The sequence below is a fragment of the Salvelinus fontinalis genome, chromosome 14 (assembly GCF_029448725.1).
Source record: "Salvelinus fontinalis isolate EN_2023a chromosome 14, ASM2944872v1, whole genome shotgun sequence".
In the NCBI taxonomy this organism is placed as follows: Eukaryota; Metazoa; Chordata; class Actinopteri; order Salmoniformes; family Salmonidae; genus Salvelinus; species Salvelinus fontinalis.
The window spans coordinates 31,628,603-31,647,554 of record NC_074678.1 but is presented as its reverse complement, the minus strand read 5'-3'; the positions used below and the strand labels follow the sequence as shown (position 1 = coordinate 31,647,554).

Genomic DNA, 18,952 nt, shown 5'->3' with positions numbered 1-18,952 from the left:
AACATATGATAATGTTAGATCACAGCCAAGTCCAAAAAACACAGCCATTTTCCCAGCCAAAGATAGGAGTCACAAAAAGCAGAAATAGAGATAAAATTAATCACTAACCTTTGATGATCTTCATCAGATGACACTCATAGGACATTATGTTACACAATACATGTATTTTTTGTTTTGATAATGTGCATATTTATATCCAAAAATCTCAGTTTACATTGGCGCCATGTTCAGAAATGCCTCCAAAATATCCGGAGAAATTGCAGAGAGCCACATTAAATAACATCATAAACTTTGATGAAAGATACATGTTTTACATAGAATTAAAGATACACTTGTTCTTAAATGCAACCGCTGTGTCAGATTTCAAAAACGGAAAAAGCAAACCATGCAATAATCTGAGACGGCGCTCAGATAGAAACAATTTCTCCGCCATGTTGGAGTCAAAAGAAATACAAAATGACATTGTAAATATTCCCTTACCTTTGATCTTCATCAGAATGCACTCCCAGGAATCCTAGTTCCACAATAAATTGTTGTTTTGTTCGATAATGTCCATTATTTAAGTCCAAGTAGCTACTTTTGTTAGCACGTTTAGTACACATATCCAAACGCTCGTGCAGGTCCAAGCGAACGTCGGACGAAAACTTCCAAAAGTTATATTACAGGTTGAATAAACTTGTCAAACTAAGTATAGAATCAATCTTTAGGATGTTATCATAAATATTCAATAATGTTCGAACCGGAGAATTCCTTTGTGTCTATAGAAGTAATGGAACGCAAGTCAATATCATGTGGAATGCGCGTGACCAGGACCTGGCTCTCTGCCAGACCACTGAATCATTCCCCTCTCATCCGGCTCAACATCACAGTAGAAGCTTTATTCAAGGTTCTACAGACTGTTGACATCTAGTTGAAGCCATAGGAAGTGCAAACAGATGCATGCCATATCCCACTGGGATTTCAATAGACGATGAGTTGAAAATCGACCAGCCTCAGAATTCCCACTTCCTGTTTGGATTTTTTCTCAGGTTTTTGCCTGCCATATTGGCCTGACTGAAACATGGCTTAAGCCTGATGAATTTACTGTGTTAAATGAGGCCTCACCTCCTGGTTACACTAGTGACCATATCCCCCGTGCTTCCCGCAAAGGCGAAGTTGTTGCTAACATTTACGATAGCAAATTTCAATTTACAAAAAAAAAAAATGATGACGTTTTCGTCTTTTGAGCTTCTAGTCATGAAATCTATGCAGCCTACTCAATCACTTTTTATAGCTACTGTTTACAGGCCTCCTGGGCCATATACAGCGTTCCTCTCTGAGTTCCCTGAATTCCTATCAGACCTTGTAGTCATAGCAGATCATATTCTAATTTTTGGTGATTTTAATATTCATATGGAGAAGTCCACAGACCCACTCCAAAAGTCTTTCGGAGCCATCATCGACTCAGTGGGTTTTGTCCAACATGTCTCTGGACCTACTCACTGCCACAGTCATACTCTGGACCTAGTTTTGTCCCATGGAATAAATGTTGTAGATCTTAATGTTTTTCCACATAATCCTGGACTATCGGACCACCATTTTATTACGTTTGCAATCGCAACAAATAATCTTCTCAGACCCCAACCAAGGAGCATCAAAAGTCGTGCTATAAATTCTCAGACAATATAAAAATTCCTTGATGCCCTTCCAGACTCCTTCTGCCTACCCAAGGACGTCAGAGGACAAAAATCAGTTAACCACCTAACTGAGGAACTCAATTTAACCTTGCGCAATACCCTAGATGCAGTTGCACCCCTAAAAACTAAAAACATTTGTCATAAGAAACTAGCTCCCTGGTATACAGAAAATACCCGAGCTTTGAAGCAAGCTTCCAGAAAATTGGAACGGAAATGGCGCCACACCAAACTGGAAGTCTTCCGACTAGCTTGGAAAGACAGTACCGTGCAGTACCGAAGAGCCCTCACTGCTGCTCGATCATCCTACTTTTCCAACTTAATCGAGGAAAATAAGAACAATCCAAAATTTATTTTTGATACTGTTGCAAAGCTAACTAAAAAGCAGCATTCCCCAAGAGAGGATGGCTTTCACTTCAGCAGTAATAAATTCATGAACTTCTTTGAGGAAAAGATCATGACCATTAGAAAGCAAATTACGGACTCCTCTTTGAATCTGCGTATTCCTCCAGGGCTTAGCTGTCCTGGATCTGCACAGCTCTGCCAGGGCCTGGGATCGGGAGAGACACTTAAGTGTTTTAGTACTATATCTCTTAACACAATGATGAAAATAATCATGGCCTCTAAACCTTCAAGCTGCATACTGGATCCTATTCCTACTAAACTACCGAAAGACCTGCTTCCTGTGCTTGGCCCTCCTATGTTGAACATAATAAACAGCTCTCTATCCACCGGATGTGTACCAAACTCACTAAAAGTGGCAGTAATAAAGCCTCTCTTGAAAAAGCCAAACCTTGACCCGGAAAATATAAAAAACTATCGGCCTATCGAATCTTCCATTCCTCTCAAAAAAAATTGAAAAAGTTGTTGCGCAGCAACTCACTGCCTTCCTGAAGACAAACAATGTATACGAAATGCTTCAGTCTGGTTTTAGACCCCATCATAGCACGGAGACTGCACTTGTGAAGGTGGTAAATGACCTTTTAATGGCGTCAGACCGAGGCTCTGCATCTGTCCTCGTGCTACTAGACCTTAGTGCTGCCTTTGACACCATCGATCACCACATTCTTTTGGAGAGACTGGAAACCCAAACTGGTCTACATGGACAAGTTCTGGCCTGGTTTAGATCTTACCTGTCGGAAAGATATCAGTTTGTCTCTGTGAATGGTTTGTCCTCTGACAAATCAACTGTACATTTTGGTGTTCCTCAAGGTTCCGTTTTAGGACCACTATTGTTTTCACTATATATCTTACCTCTTGAGGATGTTATTCGAAAACATCATGTTAACTTTCACTGCTATGCGGATGACACACAGCTGTACATTTCAATGAAACATGGTGAAGCCCCAAAATTGCCCTCACTAGAAGCCTGTGTTTCAGACATAAGGAAGTGGATGGCTGAAAACTTTCTACTCTTAAACTCGGACAAAACAGAGATGCTTGTTCTAGGTCCCAAGAAACAAAGAGATCTTCTGTTAAATCTGACAATTAATCTTGATGGTTGTAAAGTCGTCTCAAATAAAACTGTGAAGGACCTCGGCGTTACTCTTGACCCTGATCTCTCTTTTGACGAACATATCAAGACTGTTTCAAGGACAGCTTTTTTCCATCTACGTAACATTGCAAAAATCAGACATTTTCTGGACAAAAATGATGCAGAAAAATTAATACATGCATTTGTTACTTCTAGGTTAGACTACTGCAATGCTCTACTTTCCGGCTACCCGGATAAAGCACTAAATAAACTTCAGTTAGTGCTAAATACGGCTGCTAGAATCCTGACTAGAACCAAGAAATTTGATCATATTAGTCCAGTGCTAGCTTCCCTACACTGGCTTCCTGTTAAGGCAAGGGCTGATTTCAAGGTTTTACTGTTAGCCTATAAAGCGTTACATGGGCTTGCTCCTACCTATCTTTCCGAGTTGGTCCTGCCGTACATACATATACGTACGCTACGGTCACAAGACGCAGGCCTCCTAATTGTCCCTAGAATTTCTAAGCAAACAGCGGGAGGCAGGGCTTTCTCCTATAGATCTCCATTTTTATGGAACGGTCTGCCTACCCATGTGAGAGACGCAGACTCGGTCTCAACCTTTAAGTCTTTACTGAAGACTTATCTCTTCAGTAGGTCATATGATTGAGTGTAGTCTGGCCCAGGAGTGTGAAGGTGAACGGAAAGGCTCTGGAGCAACGAACCGCCCTTGCTGTCTCTGCCTGGCCGGTTCCCCTCTCTCCACTGGGATTCTCTGCCTCTAAACCTATTACAGGGGCTGAGTCACTGGCTTACTGGTGCTCTTTCATGCCGTCCCTGGGAGGGGTGCGTCACTTGAGTGGGTTGAGTTACTGACGTGATCTTCCTGTCTGGGTTGGCGCCCCCCCCCCCCCCTTGGTTTGTGCTGTGGTGGAGATCTTTGTGGGCTATACTCGGCCTTGTCTCAGGATTGTAAGTTGGTGGTTGAAGATATCCCTCTAGTGGTGCCGGGGCTGTGCTTTGGCAAAGTGGGTGGGGTTTTTCCTTCCTATTTGGCCCTGTCCGGGGGTATCTTCGGATGGGGCCACAGTGTCTCCTGACCGATCCTGTCTCAGCCTCCAGTATTTATGCTGCAGTAGCTTATGTGTCAGGGGGCTAGGGTCAGTCTGTTATATCTGGAGTATTTCTCCTGTCTTATCCAGTGTCCTGTGTGAATTTAAGTATGCTCTCTCTAATTCTCTCGTTCTTTCTCTCTCTCTGAGAACCTGAGCCCTAGGACCATACGTCACGGCAAACCGGGCATGATGAATCCTTGCTGTCCCCAGTCCACCTGGCCTTGCTGCTGTTCCAGTTTCAACTGCTCTGCCTGCGGTTATGGAACCCCTACCCGTCCCAGACCTGCTGCTTTCAACTCTTAATGATCGGCTATGAAAAGCCAACTGAAAATTATTCATGATTATTATTTGACCATGCTTGTCACTTATGAACATTTTGAAAATCTTGTCTCTCTCTAATTTTCTCCTTCTCTCTTTCTTTCTCTCTCTCGGAGGACCTGAGCCCTAGGACCATACGTCAGGACTACCGGGCATGATGACTCCTTGCTGTCCCCAGTCCACCTGGCCTTGCTGCTATTCCAGTTTCAACTGTTCTGCCTGCGGTTATGGAACCGCCACCTGTCCCAGACCTGCTGTTTTCAACTCTTAATGATCGGCTATGAAAAGCCAACTGAATATTATTCATGATTATTATTTGACCATGCTTGTCACTTATGAACATTTTGAACATCTTGGCATAGTTCTGTTATAATCTCCACCCAGCACAGACAGAAGGGGACTGGCCACCCCTCATAGCCTGGTTCCTCTCTAGGCTTCTTCCTAGGTTTTGGCCTTTCTAGGGAGTTTTTCCTAGCCACCGTGCTTCTACACCTGCATTGCTTGCTTTATGGGGTTTTAGGCTGGGTTTCTGTACAGCACTTCGAGATATTAGCTGATGTATGAAGGGCTATATAAAATAAACTTGATTGATATGAGTTCTGTTATACTCACAAACATCATTCAAACAGTTTTAGAAACTTCAGAGTATTTTCTATCCAATAGTAATAATAATGTGCATATATTAGCATCTGGGACAGAGTAGGAGACAGTTCACTCTGGGCACGCTATTCATCTAAAGTGAAAATGCTGCCCCCTATCCCTAAAAAGTTAAAAGCGCATTCTAGCCATTGTCTATTCCACAAGTTACCACCGGCTAAATCTATGATGTTAAAATGCCTATTTACTCTGCGGAATCCATTGTCTCATCAGCCCAGCCAGACAAATTATAAAATCTCCACTATAAAAAGCATCTAGACATTATCTCACATTTCTTTTGACTAACATTTCGTTTTCAACAGCAGAGATTTGTATAAACCTTGCCATCTGTCTCTCAGACATTCGCAACATTGTTTCAATATTCAAATTCGATCTCCAGCTGTCCCATAGTAATGAACGTGATGAGACAGGCAGCAGTTCTCAGCCAGTCGAAATCATGAATCAGCTGGCATCATTTTTATGGATATATATAAAGAAATGTCAATTGAATAAATGTCCAATTTAAATGGTGCAGCTAGTTTGCAGTTTTCCAGCTTCAGTTTGAATTGATTGTGTTAGCCGTGTTGGTCAGCTCCTCTGAACAACAGTGTCACTCCTGATGAGTGAGCACATTATCTATGCCAGGTGATATCACGCCTCATTAGCTAATTATTTTGGAAATAAAAGTCACTAGAAAACAACATAAACAAATACAGCTACTGTTCTTTTTTTTCTTTTCTTTTTTACCCCCTTTTCTCCCCAATTTTGTGGTATCCAATTGTTAGTAAATACTATCTTGTCTCATTACTACAACTCCCGTACGGGCTCGGGAGAGACGAAGGTCGAAAGCCACGCATCCTTCGAAACACAACCCAACCAAGCCGCACTGCTTCTTAACACAGCGCGCCTCCAACCCGGAAGCCAGCCACACCAATGTGTTGGAGGAAACACTGTGCACCTGGCTACCTTGGTTAGCGCGCACTGCGCCCGACCCGCCACAGGAGTCGCTGGTGCGCGATGAGACAAGGATATCCCTACCGGCCAAACCCTCCCTAACCCGGACGACGCTAGGCCAATTGTGCGTCGCCCCACGGAGCTCCCGGTCGGCTGCTACAGAGCCTGGGCACGAACCCAGAGTCTCCATTACTGTTGTTCTTTTTGACGTTACTGTAAGTTAGCTGGCTAGCAAGCGATAAGAATTTTGCCAGCCAGTATGGCAATGGAACATTTAGAACGAACGACTGGGATAGATGCAGCACAAAAAGTCTCTAGCATCAAAACTAATGACAAGCCGGCTTGGGTAGCAGCCCTAGATTTGTGTCGGGACTAGATCTTGTGGAAGGATGAAATAGTATGAATAAATTAAATCAAAATAACATTTATGAAAATATGTCAATCATTAATTGAATATGTTGGTAACCCATTTTATAAATGTGATAATGCCAGAGAAGCCGGTGTATGGAGGATATATTGGCACAGTTTGCCGGCCCTCGACCTCATCTCGGGCATAACACCCATGCCAATGTATCCTCCAAACACTGACTTATCTGGCATTATCACTTAAATAGAACGCTAGTGGATTTATATTAAGAAGCAAGGTAAAAACAGCATCAACATTGCATTGTTGCATTGACCATGCAGACTGTACGCAAATGTCTCTTGGTCACAGGAACAAATGCGCTCCTTGAGTGACGGGGGGTGGGGATAGGTCTGTGTGGAAAGCGGCATGGAGAGCGATGACTCAAGTAGCTAAGTAAATTATTTAAAAAATGGACGTTACACACTGTTACGAATCCCTTTTGGCCCGGCAGTCTAGGGGGATGGTATCGAGACCCGTAACATAACTCATGCAAATTATAACAGTGAAAAAGTAACAGTGAGAACAAAAACCACAGACAACTAAATTACCATCAAACACTCAGGGTTTATTTGTAAACACATGGTAAAAGGGGGGGGGGGGGGCAGGACAAGGGACTGAGCTGGACCCAAGGAAAGAAATAATAAGTATCCAAAAACAGCCTTAAGCTAGGCGTATCACGTTTAACAAACAAAACATTCAAAAGTATGAAAAATGTATGGACTCACTACAGTAAGTCTCTCTGGATAAGAGCTTCTGCTAAATTACTAAAATGTAAATACCGTTATAGAGGGTGAAGTAAAAACCCAAACCAGTCTGTGCATCAATACCGGCATATCGTTAAATACTGTATACCGGCCAGCCCTACGCCATGGCATGCACTTCATGTTAACCTGGTCCTAAAACCTAAGCCATATCCATGGAGGTAGGTTGACTAATCTTGCAGCTGTGATTTAAGACAATATTTAATTCAAGGGTTTACAGCTGATTTCCAACCACTCCTAATGAACATCAGGCTCAGTGAAATTCAGTGCCTCTGCTGTTTTCCAACACTATCACGGAACACCATGGACTATGACTTTTCATAATCATATCCCAGGAATATCTAAAGATAAACCCACATTAGCTTCCTTTCCAGATGTGCATATTATATTTTCACGTTCAAAGACGTGCAAGCAGTACCTGCCCGTAGAAGAAAGGCTGAGAGCAGTCAAACAGACAAAGTGCATTTCAGATCTCTTTTCAGTTGTGGATTATTTTTTCCAGAGAGATAGCTGAGAGATGACCTCCGTAGCTGGCAGAGGTAGTGCCTTCAGCTAGCACCGTTGTCTCTGAAATCAAGTAGCAGGTTTTATCTCCATTTCCTTACCAGTGGATTCACTCCACACAGACATGACACACAGCAATTGAGCGAATGCATTCACAAGCACTACAATAAAACAAACCAATGAGTCACCCAGTAAATTGCTTCCCATTAAACGTACAAATGGATTCTCATGCAATGGTTGGTATGAGGACCTCTTCTAATCAGACGGCTGTGACTCGACCAGTTATTATTTATTTTTTTATCCTTACAACACAACAACATCATAAGATGTGAGTGCTAAGTTGCCAAATACTATCTCGGCAGTTATTTTACGGGCTGTTTTAGCCAGGCACAAAGGGTGTGTCATCATTTGTACAAGGACTCAGTGTGAGCATGTGGGCGTTGAATCTATGTGTCTGGAGCCTGTTCAAACGTGATTATTAACATCAGGTTAGAAGAAAGCCCCAGCCAGTCAGGACATTCTCTGAATAGAGAAACATCTCTGTTGTTACTACATCTCCATGACAACCTGACATTGGTAAATAATAATATTTGAAAAATGGTTGATGTAGTCAGAGGAAGGAAAATGTGGCAATTTGTCTGAATGACAATTTGGGTTGATTCAGACTAAAGAGTTGAAGCAACTAAATATCAATTTACATAATATGTACATAAACTTTGCTATTTGCATTAGCAATGGAATGTCACATGCAGAGAGAGGGTTCGGGGGCTTGTCGACGTTCTAGCACCAAAGTGCAAATGTACCTTAAATATCACAGTAGCCTCTAGACAGTAAACATGCGAGCAAATTTTCCATCTACCATCCATATTACACTCTTGATTTAACAAAACCATTTTACTCTTGAACAAGGCAACAGTAAACATGTCACCCCCCACGAATGATGCAGCACCCCCCTTGGCCTAACTGAGATATCGCATTTGACTAATGAATTTCAGTTGATTACTATAGCGCCCCCCTTGGGCCAATCAGTGTAATTTTGTAAAAGGTAGATCTTTATGGCAAGACTCATTCACCCAAGTTGTCAAAATTGGGCCACTGGTGTCCGAGATATCGCGTGAGACATATCCATAGTCCCCTCCCCGACTTCATTGCGGGGACCAACAATGCATCAATTCACAAGCATATATACAGACATTTAAATGTAGAATTTTCTTATCCATGCACTAATTCAGTGCAAAACAATAACACAGACAAGGTGGCACAGCTACTACTATAGCTAGCTAACAACATTTTCTTAATCAAGTAACTTAAGCATAGCAAAAATGTACTTTATCCCTTCAGACAAATATAACAAGTACAGTAATGTTATCATTCATATTATGCAGTGCTAGATAGCAAACTAAAGAAATTATCTGCATTCTCCTCCCATTCTACTAGCTTACTGTTGCTAACTTAATAGCTAAGTTAGTTAGCTGAAAGCTAATGTCAGCCAACTAGCTGAACCATAGCTAGATCGCTTTTCAGCCTACATAGCAGAGGTTGGAACTGGTTCAGGGAACAGAACCGAAAACAGTTGCAGAACAGAACCGTTATTTTAAAAGCATGGAAACCAGTTAATTGTGTTATAGGCATTTGTTCAGACCCCCCCCCCCCACCCCTCCCCTAACGTTACAAGCATGAGTCAGAAATTAGGGATCGGTTTTTATTAGAGAAAAATGTATTAACTTTTTCAATGCTAGTTAAGGATATTATAAAATATCACACTTGCCCACTCCATTGCAAGCTGCTCTATTTGCACTGATTGGTGAAGTAACTCATTGTCGAGCTACATGTACAAAAAACATTGTTTAAAAAGGAACAACAAAGCTGTACTTTCTTTTGGCTCGAACCGGTTCAGAACGTTATTTTGCAGTTCAGAATGAAACGATTGGAAAATAACTTCTGTTACAACCCCTTAGAACAAGGTGCAGGAGACATTACAGTAAAAGGTCTAGCCAAGGGTATTTTCTCAAAAACTCTAAAGAATATCTCGTAGTGAGAATAGTCTTTGATGAGTGCTTTCTACCCAGAGCCCAGGAAGGCTTCCACCTGAGAGGCCTGCAAGCCTCCTCTGCCCCTGTTCCCTGTCAAATCATCTCATTAAAAGGGGCTTCTGAAGTGCAGCCCTACAGACTGCAAAGAAGCAGTAAGTAGCCTGCTCACAAATCTGAGAACATTTCTTCCCAATGACTCACAGGACATCGTCATTAACTTGAAGCAAGTTGTCACACTTGTTGCTTTAGCTTGAAAAATTAAAAACATCCACATTTCAAAAATGGATTTTAACTAAGGAAAACTCCACAAAAGAAAATAACCAGAGAGAAAGTGGGGAGAGGTTGGGGAGGTCTAGTGTCCCTGGTTGAATAGCTGAAAGAACGAGCCATCATTGTGATGCAAATGTCAGAACCCGGTCTGCTGTTTGTGGCAGGAAATTTAATTAGCAGTTGTGTAGCTACGATACACACCAGGTGGAATGTAAAGAATGCCCCTGGTGACAGAGAGAGAGACACTGAATAACATTTAATTTCACAACAAGTTTTAACATGTTGCTACCGAGAGCCAATCATGGGTAAGTTTTGTACCTGGTAGGACTGTTTCTCAGTAGCTTGGAGATAAAGCCTACTTTGTGATTTACAAACTGCACTGCCTGTGTCGACAACTCACTGAGATGAAATAATTTCCCTCTCGTTCGTTGATTTTATACAAGTGTCATCTGTAAACTGAAAGGAAAAACTTAAAATGGCAGAACTGGGGTTAACTTTTTTTTTTTTATGTAGAAAACCACCACACCAATATTTTCCATGTAGGCCTACACACATTAACAACTACCCAAAGGTATTCATCATATTCTGTGTGCCTCAGCTCTGTTCAGTGAATTCATGACACTTCTGACTGGAGTTTTGGTGCATCTCATTAAAATCTGAATTAATGTCAGATAATCAAATGTACAGAGACCAGATGGTTCAGTAAGCACAAAAACCAATTTGGATCTAAACACCATATCTGTAAAGTCATGACATCTACATATGTTAGGCACACTGCCTGCTAGTGACAACTATTTTCTTTAAAATAAGATGTGAATCAAAGCTACTAAGACAATTCAAAGGCTGATAATAAAATGGGCCATCAGCAACACACATTGCCGATGCATTTGCCAGAACTCAATCAGTGAGCCATTGCCCACAATAGAGATTACTCTGTCAAGATATCAATCCTTTGAAAATATTCAGTTCTTAGGCTAAAATTTTGAATTTGCGACACGCAGAATTGCTTCTATCAAGAAGTCCATTACAGTTTGTGCAGGACTACTCTTAATAACTGATCGGGAAGCCATTGGCCGGGTATTGGACTGAGAGCCTCTCCTCAGGGTTGGGCCTCATCCAGATAAGCTAAATACAGCATGAACACACACACGACCCATCTCGGGTCAACCCCCTCCCCACCCAGGGACAACTGCAGCTGTTCATTTGAGAGCTGCACTGTACCCGAGACGAGTCCATTAAAACCTCAACATGGTATAGGGTTAATGTGGCCACTGCCCACGACAGGAGTCCATGTGAGGATTACAGACAGGACTAAACCTGGACCACAGGCGGCAGCAGTGAATCACAGATGACCGTGGCATCCGTCGCTGGGAGACACTGAAGCATGACCACGATCCCAGGGATGCAGGCTATGTCAATAACAAAACCACTGGTTAACTGCACTTCAGTATACATGAGTGTAGGCTCTGCCGTGTAGAGCACATGTGAAAGTGTGTATGTCAACATATGTTCGGTGTACACATACTGTAGTGAGAGCAGACATATCAGGCAGGCAGAGCAAAAGAAGAAAAAAAATGTGTCGAACGATACAAGGTCAACTCAAAACGCATGTATTCTTTCACCTGGAGCACCAAAATTGTTTTGCTCATTCTTTTCAACAGTACAAGAAAGACAACCACTTCCTAAAATACAAATGAGTATAAAACCTCAGAATGGGTTTTAACTAGGCAGTACCAGCTGCTTTCTATGCTGTCTCACACTCTCCTCTATTGAGCACCTTTTCCTCCTGACCTGCCTCTGCAAGCCAAAACTATGCATGCCCGACACATCCAGGGAGATAAAAATAACCCATTTAAAAACACTTGACTTAACAGTATAAACACGTTACCCCCCTGGCCCACCCCCTCTCCTTCCATGACTTTGGGTGTATTTATACCCATAGCACTCATGTCTGTAGCCATGAAATGCTTTAAAAGGCTGATCATGGACCACAACACCATTATCCCAGAAACCCTAGACCCACTCGAATTTGCATACCACACCAACAGATCACACAATCTCTATTGCACTTCACACTGCCCTTTCCCACCTGGACAAAAGGAACACCTACATGAGAATGCTATTCATCGACTACAGCTCAGCGTTCAACACCATAGTGCCCTCAAAGCTCATCACTAAGCTAAGGACCCTGGTACCTTCCTCTGCAACTGGATCCTAAACTTCCTGACGGGCCACCTCCAGGTGGTAAGGGTAGGTAACAACACATCTGCCACACTGATCCTCAACACGGGGGCTCCTCAGGGGTGCGTGCTCAGTTCCCTCCTGTACTCCCTGTTCACTCATGAATGCACAGCCAGGTACGACTCCAACACCATCATTAAGTTTGCCGATGACACAACAGTGGTAGGCTTGATCACCGACAACGACGAGACTATAGGGAGGTGGTCAGAGACCTGACCGTGTGGTGCAAGGACAACAACCTCTCCCAACATGATCAAGACAAAGGAGATGATTGTGGACTACAGGAAAAGGAGGGCCGAGCACGCCCCCATTCTCATTGACAGGCCTATAGTGGAGCAGGTTGAGAGCTTCAAGTTCCCACATCACCAACAAACTAACATGGCCCAAGCACACCAAGACAGTCGTGAAGAGGGCACGACAAAACCTATTCCCCCTCAGAACACTAAAAGGATTTGGCATGGGTCCTCAGATCCTCAAAAAGGTTCTACAGCTGCACCATCGAGCGCATCCTGACGGGCGCATCCATCACTGCCTGGTATGGCAACTGCTCGGCCTCCAACCGCAAGGCACTACAGAGGGTAGTGCATACGGCCCAGTACATCACCAGGGCCAAGCTTCGTGCCATCCAGGACCTCTATACCAGGGAAGAGGAAGGCCCTAAAAATTGTCAAAGACTCCAGCCACCTTAGTCATAGACTGTTCTCTCTGCTACCGCACGGCAAGCGATAACGGAGTGCCAAGTCTAGGTCCAAGAGGCTCCTAAATAGCTTCTCCGCCCAAGCCATAAGACTCCAGAACAGCTAATCAAATGGCTCCCCAGACTATTTGCATTGCCCCCTTCGGAACGCTGCTGCTACTCTCTGTTATTATCTATGCATAGTCACTTAATAACTCTACCTACATGTACATATTACCTCAATACCGGTGCCCCCACACATTGACTCTGTACCGGTACCCCCTGTATACAGCCCCGCTATTGTTATTAACTGCTGCTCTTTAATTATTTGTTTTTCTTACTTTTTTTAAAAACATTTTCTTAAAAAGTTTATTGTTGGTTAAGGGCTTGTAAAGTAAGCATTTCACTGTAAGGTCTACCTACACCTGTTGTATTCGGAGCATGTGACAAATAAAATTTGAGTTGTAAATCTCAAGTTGCAATGTAAACGTAATAGCAGCATGCTCAGATTCTGGTTGCATGGCATTTCAGGGACATTTATTTCCTTTGTAGCTAGTGTAGATGTGATCAATCAAAGCTAGGTTCTCAGAATTATGCTACTTTGCCAAAACAAGTGCAGTAATCCTTCAAACACTGACTTAATACTTCTTCAAAATCAACTGTATTAGCAAAATTAGGATTAGAAAACTTTGTTTTGAAGGAACCTATATTCAGTGGTGCGGCCAGCTACCAATGTTCTCCAACAAAATACCCATTAACAGATGGCACTCAAAGTCACCATCAACTTAATTCTCATAAATATACAGACTGGCTAATGAAAATACCCCCCCAAAAAATATATCAACAATAATGCATCAAAACATGAATCATTCCATTCTCTGCCTTCAGAGATGAATCGTTTGTGGAAGTGCACCTGTGATAGTGTATGACATTACCAGAAACCAGAGTTAATTAAAAGACTGAATGTTCATGCCGCAAACACTTAACTGGTACCGCTACAGCAAACTGGTTTAACAAAGAACTGTCTGAAAGCTGTCTAGAAAAGTGAGTTCACTGACCCAATGGTCTTAACTACTAGGCTACCTGTTGCCCCTGGTATGAGCACTCAGCTCTGAAGACAAATCAATAGCGCAACACACCTAATGAGAACCGACACCTGGACAATGTGTCACTCTCATGGATAGGACTCATTAACTGCCTTGGCTCTGTTGAACAGGTGTAACATCACCGCGGTGATGACTTGTACCTAGAAAATTGGACTGAGGTCAGACAAGAGGAGTCAAGCTGTTACAGTCAATGTCTCCTGAAGTCCATCTGACCATTGAGACAAATTAATCTGGGGTACAGTTTGGGATCCATATAATGTATCAACTTTGTTTAAACTCTGATGTCTTTATTCTGTCTCTGTTGTCTATCACTAGCAGCACCATATCACCAAGTACATTTCAGAAGGTGTAAATGTACTTAACGAATAAAGCTGATTCTGATCCACAGTCATCTGAATTGTACAATAATGAATCCAATTGTTTCTCAGGTGAATTGTTTAAAATATATTTGACTGGCAATTTCCACATGGACCATCTATATTAAAGCACTCACTTACTACCCACAAAGATGGAAAGAAAACAAAACGAAAAAGGTCCACTAAGGAGGAATAACTATCCTAGCACCACCTGGCTGTAACATATTTTTGGTAATTATGTTTTTAAAAGGTGTGGAAAAGGGGGAATATTGATATTTAGCCAAGTATTGTGTAGTGCCCTGCAATGAATATCCCAGGCTATGCAGGAAACATTCCACTCTGATATCTTTTTGAGTCTTAACACAAGCTCCGCAGACACAAAAAAGAAATCTAAATAAGACCACTTCTTGTGACTATCACCGACTCCAAACTTTCTTCCAACAAATTCCAGATTTTCCTGGAGACGTTAAACAGATTTCCCAAGTAGCATTGATCCAAAACCCTGACTCCGACGAAAAACGAGTCTAGTGGTTTCCTATTTTCCAACATAGCTTACTTCTCGTTTCCCTTTTTCTTTGAGAACGAGTGGGTTACAGGGTCCCTTTCTGTACTATTAGCTTCACTCGACTCACTAGCAGTTTCAAGCAAAACCTCAGTTTCCGCCCTCTTCTGTCCCGCGCCTTCCTCATCATCCCAAGACCTCCTGGCAGAGCTGACGTATCGCTACACTTGTTTCACATACAGCAAAATCGAACCATCCCGCTGATACGGTTTCTGACAGTTTGTGATGAAATTCTCTTCGTCACAAACGCCCCCACAGGAGAAGAAGCTGGATGTGGAGGTCCTGAGCTGCGGTTGTGAGGCCGGTTGGACATACTGCCAAATTCTCTAAAATGACATTTGAGGCAAATTGCCATAGAGAAATGAACATTCAATTCTTTGGCAACAGGTCTGGTGATGATTCATGGAGTCAGCATGCCAATAGTACACTTCCTCAAAACTTGAGACATCTGTAGCATTGTGTTGTGTGACAAAACTGCACATTTTAGAGTGGCCTATTATTGTCCCCAGCACAGGGTGCACCTGTGTAGTTAGCATGCCATTTAATCCGCTTCTTGCTATGCCACACCTGTCAAATGGATGGATTATTTTGGCAAAGGAGAAATGCTCACAAACAGGTACGTAAACAAATTTGTGCACAAAATTTGAGAGAAATAAGTTTTTTGTGAGTATGAAACATTTCTGGGATGGTATATTTCAGCTCATGAAACATGGGACCAGCACTTTACATGTTGCGATTATATTTTTGTTCAGTATATTTGCCTTGGGCAAATTACAGACTTCCAAAGCAGTTCTTACACAGCCCCCTATTAAAAGCATGCTAAATAAACTACTCCACCATCGCACGCCCTCCCCAACACGACATTGACACACGACAGTGGCACCCTGAATTTGATGTAGCCAGCAAGTTGACGAGCTTTCCACTTGTTGTTTAACAGGATCGGTAATAAACATAGCAATTAACGAGTACTAACGTTAGTGAGCTATTGGAGATCAACTCGCGCCACTGTTCCGTGTTTTAAAAGTTCACCCTTGCGTATAGAACGAGTAAGCTGCGAGCTTCAAGATAATAGATCTAGCTAACTTAAGTTAACGCGCAGAAATCATCTAACAGCAATATGATGCGTCTCATCCTGAGTTGACATAGAGAACGTATATCAACGTTAATAAGCAGATTTTAGAGATGGGTGTTGGTAAAATATTATTGTCCGTCTAATTTGGAATAGCTAGGCTAGCCATTTGAGGTAGGCTAATGCTAGCTAGCTACCTGGCCCAGCAGGCTAGCTAACGTTAACTCAATCGGTTAAACTGTGCGTGAAACAGTTTGACTTCTGGTTAACTAATTCGGCGTGCACCATCTGTTATCGAGCTAACGTTAGCAAGCTTAAACTGAGTAAGACAACATTTCAGAAAGTTGTCACAAGTCACATCCACAAGGTAAAATGTAATGATAACATTTCACCCATGTCATGAGCTAATTTGTTAGCTAAAATTAGCTAACCTGGCTAACTAGCTACAACCTGTAGCTGGCAAACTTGGCTAGAGTAAGCAAATATGATAGCCGAATAAACGGAACATTCCATTCTACACACAACCTGGCACAATGATTAAACCCGTGTATAACAATGGTAACATTACGACAAAAAAATGAATTTAGCTAAATCGCTTTCAATAAGACAGTTCACTTGCTGATAAAAGGTACGCAAATGACTGACAAGCAATCGTTGGATGGAGTCAACGACGTTAGTTGAACGTTAGCTAGCTGGCGGTCTACGTAACGTTAATGCTTGACATCAGAAGATTCCTGGGGTGAATGCGACGAAGGGAAAGTAGCAGCTAGGGTGTGAAAGAGATTGATGGCGGTATGCATTAAATAGCACAGCATCGTTATGCCAAATTATAATAAATGTATCGTCTCAACTCTGTAAAGATATAGTCACCTTTGCTTTGTATAAGTTCTGCCCTGGCTGTGTTCTCTTTCCACTCTCAAATCACTTGCTCGTTGTGTTCCAGTTGCTGCTGAGTGTTGCGCCGGTTGGTAAGTAACTGTCTCCACGGCTACAGTCACTATGGCGCGCGGGGTCTCGAAGCAACTGTTGCTACCCTGTACTGCATACGTCATTTGATATAAACGATATATATATGAGGGCGGGGATACTGTATTGACTCCGCCCAATAAGGCCAATCGATCACTAGAGGGCGCTCTGACCCTATTCCTCAAGTAAGGCCACATACGGCAACGTTTGTCACGGACTCGTTCGTTTTAAATCAAATTGTATTTGTCACATAAGCCAAATAAATACAACAGGTATACAACCTTACCGCGAAATGTTTACTTACAAGCCCTTAACCAACAATGCAGTTCAAGAAATAAAGTTATGAAAATATTTACTAAAAACTAAAGTAAGAAATCAAATTAAAGTAACAATCAAATCAAAGTTTATTTGTCACGTGCACCAAATACAACAGGTGTAGTAGACCTTACAGCTTACTTACAGGCTCTAACCAACAGTGCAATTTTTATTTAAAAAAAAAAGGTATTAGGTGAACAATAGTAAAGTAAAGAAATAAAAACAACAGTAAAAAAGACAGTGAAAAATAACAGTAGCTAGGCTATATAGAGTAGGGAGGCTATATACAAACACTGGTTAGTCAGGCTGATTGAGGTAGTATGTACATGTAGGTATGGTTAAAGTGACTATGCATATATGATAAACAGAGTAGCAGTAGCGTAAAAGAGGGGTTGGTGGGCGGCGGGACACAATGCAGATAGTCCGGGTAGCCAGTGTGTGGGGCAACGGTTAGTAGGGCTAATTGAGGTGGTATGTACATGAATGTATAGTTAAAGTGACTATGTATATATGATAAACAGAGAGTAGCAGTAGCGTAAAAGAGAGGTTGGCGGGACACAATGCAGATAGTCCAGGGAGCCATTTGATTACCTGTTCAGGAGTCTTGTGACTTGGGGGTAAAAACTGTTTAGAAGCCTTTTGGTCCTAGACTTGGCGCTCCAGTACCGCTTGCCATACGGTAGTAGAGAGAACAGTCTGTGGCTGGGGTATTTTACCATTTTTTTGGGCCTGGATGGCAGGCTGCTTAGCCCCAGTGATGTACTGGGCTGTACGCACTACCCTCTGTAGTGCCTTGCGGTCGGAGGCTGAGCAGTTGCCCTACCAGGCAGTGATGCATCCAGTCAGGATGCTCTCAATGCTGCAGCTGTTGAACCTTATGAGGATCTGAAGACCCATGCCAAATCTTTTTACTTTCCTGAGAGGGAATAGGATTTTGTTGTGCCCTCTTCACGACTGTCTTGGTGTGTTTGGACCATTCTAGTTTGTTGGTGATGTGGACACCAAGGAACTTGAAGCTCTCAACCTGCTCCACTACTGCCCTGTCGATGAGAATGGGGGCGTGCTCGGTCCTCCTTTTCCTGTCGTCCACAATAATCTCCTTAGTCTTGGTTACGTTGAGGGATAGGTTGTTATTCTGACACCACCCGGCCAGGTCTTTGACTTCCTCCCTATAGGCTGTCGCATCGTTGTCGGTGATCAGGCCTACCACTGTTGTGTTGTCTGCAAACTTAAGGATGGTGTTGGAGTCGTGCCTGGCCACGCAGTCGTGGGTGAACAGGGAGTACAGGAGGGGACTGAGCACGCACCCCTGAGGGGCTCCAGTGTTGAGGATCAGCAATGCAGATGTGTTGCTACCTACCCTCACCACCTGGGGGGCGGCCCGTCAGGAAGTCAAGGATCCAGTTGCAGAGGGAGGTGTTTAGTCCCAGTATCCATAGCTTAGTGATAAGCTTTGAGGGTACTATGGTGTTGAACGCTGAGTTGTAGTCAATGAATAGCATTCTCACGTGGGTGTTCCT

At 42.7% G+C, this 18,952-nt stretch overlaps 1 protein-coding gene across 4 annotated transcripts in view; it reads right to left on the bottom strand.

Annotated features, from left to right (window-relative positions):
- The window catches only part of rfx2 (regulatory factor X, 2 (influences HLA class II expression)), a 76,996-nt gene extending 59,814 nt beyond the window's left edge, over nt 1-17,182 (bottom strand). For all 4 annotated transcript variants that reach the window (XM_055861349.1, XM_055861351.1, XM_055861350.1 and 1 more), the window contains exon 1: nt 17,022-17,182. The gene's annotated coding sequence lies outside the window, so the exon portion shown is untranslated. The remainder of the gene's footprint in view (nt 1-17,021) is intronic.
- Between the last annotated feature and the right edge of the window lie 1,770 nt (nt 17,183-18,952).